Source organism: Gossypium raimondii, chromosome 12, assembly GCF_025698545.1.
Source record: "Gossypium raimondii isolate GPD5lz chromosome 12, ASM2569854v1, whole genome shotgun sequence".
In the NCBI taxonomy this organism is placed as follows: Eukaryota; Viridiplantae; Streptophyta; class Magnoliopsida; order Malvales; family Malvaceae; genus Gossypium; species Gossypium raimondii.
Window position 1 is genome coordinate 12,670,813 of NC_068576.1, and position 1,994 is coordinate 12,672,806.

Here is a 1,994-nt window from a genome sequence, read left to right on the forward strand (position 1 = left end):
CTTTGAACTACAAACTTCTTTTTACAATAGTCCAAAATCACCCCGTGTTTAGTGAGTCAATCTATACCCAAAATCAATCAAAATCGCCAAATGGCATAATCAACAAATCAACAAGAAATTATACGTTCTGAATTTCTAAAGGGCACTACCTACACACTCAGTCGACCAATATTAACTGCCCCAAAGGACTTGACACAACCATGGATACTCTAGCTATCTCAGATTTTAAACTCCCCGATTTAACCAATTCAACATTAATATAATAGTGTGATGATCTACGGTCTACTAAAGCATAAACAAACGCAGAATATAATAAAAAGATACATGCTACAACATTGGTAGCATCGCCTTCCTTATAAGTCCATACAACATATGCTCGATCTAGTGCTCTGGCCTCTGATTGATGAGCAACAACTTCACTCCCATTTCTTGCACCTCCTCTAGAAACAAAACCACCATGATTAGTGCCACGACCACTAACTGAAGGTTCATATCGCTGAGTAGTCGTCGGTATAATATTATCACCTTTTGGGCACTCATGAGTAAAATTCTTCTATGATCCGCATCGGAAACAGGCATTAGATAATTTCCAATATTTTCCCCAATGTTTCTTCCCACAATGCTCACTGTAGCAGGCCATTTTAGCCAGGCCCACATACATTTCAAAAAGAAAAAATAAATAAATACATAAAAATAAAAAATTAAAGGTCCAATAACAGTAAATTTACAGACCCAAAATCTAACCCAACCCACCATACCCAAATACATAGCCCAAATTATTTACCCAAAAAATAACCCGATTATAATGGCCCGAACGGTCCAAATTCAGAAACCCTAGGGGTTTCTCGATTTTTCTGGTGTAGCAGCGAACTCCTGCTTCTGCGCCGTAGATGAGCCCAGCACAGACTTCGCGCGTGCATCACCACCAGGCGCGTGCATCTTCTCCACACGGGTGCGCCTCCATCAGATTGTTCCAGGCTGGTTGTACCTGCAAAATACACACAAAACAGTAGCAAAAGGAAATAATAGAAAAGGGGATGGGAGGAACGGATTAGTTTTTTTATTTTTTATTTTTATTTTGCGAATCAGCTATAAATAAAAGCCATTCGAGTATTGTTTTTTGTTACAGAAATTTGAAATCGAAAATCAGAGAGAAATTCAAAAATACACAAGGTGATTCAAACTTTTGCCTTCGTTTTTATTTTGCTTTTAATCTTTTTCTACTTTTCGGGTATGATTGTTCACCAATGATAAGAAAAAAGAGAGATTAAAGGGGATGAGCGTACCTGGAGGCCAGATTTTTGCTCTCTCTGCAGTCATCAGAGTTGAAGCAAAGATCGGAGGTCTTCGAAGGTGACGAATCGTCAGAGCGGGGCAAAGTGAATCTGTTGCTCTTTAGGTTTTTAGAAAAACTGAAAAGTTTTTTAGGTTTAGGTCTTTAAAAGCAGGGGAATAAAACGCCGTCGTTTGGAGTCAATGTAGTGGCTCTGAAATGGCATCGTTTTGAAGACCCGATCCAAACGGTGACCCGATCAGGGTAGGATCCGCGCATTATGGATCGATGGGTCTATTTATTCAATAGGTCCCCCATTGTTTCAAATAGTTTCAATCTGATTTCCTTTATCCTTTAAAATTTGTACCGCATATTTGACTTTGATTTCACTTAGATCCAAACTTAAACGGTGCTGTTTTCTATGTTATATTTTTTATTATTCTAAATTTTTACGTTAAATTGCTATAATAGTCCCTATGATTTTCAGTGATTTTCAATGCAGACGTTTGATCATTTATTTCAAATTAACCTTTAGAATTTTGTTTGAATTCAAAATAGATCCACTTTCATTAAATTAATTGGTTTTTATCATTAATTTCATTTGTTGTTATTATATCTAATATTTATATATATATATTAGTTAACCTAATTTTCTATAAATTCTTTTGTTATATAATATTATTTTATATGCTCATTACTGAATTTTATAAAATATTTTTAT

At 35.6% G+C, this 1,994-nt stretch overlaps 1 long non-coding RNA gene across 1 annotated transcript; it reads right to left on the reverse strand.

The window, feature by feature from the left end:
* Positions 1 to 238: 238 nt before the first annotated feature.
* Positions 239 to 1,435, reverse strand: LOC105763328 (uncharacterized). Its single transcript, XR_001124164.2, has 2 exons — positions 1,287 to 1,435; positions 239 to 988 (listed from the first exon to the last, which is right to left on the reverse strand). It is a non-coding gene; the product is annotated as an uncharacterized LOC105763328 (long non-coding RNA).
* Between the last annotated feature and the right edge of the window lie 559 nt (positions 1,436 to 1,994).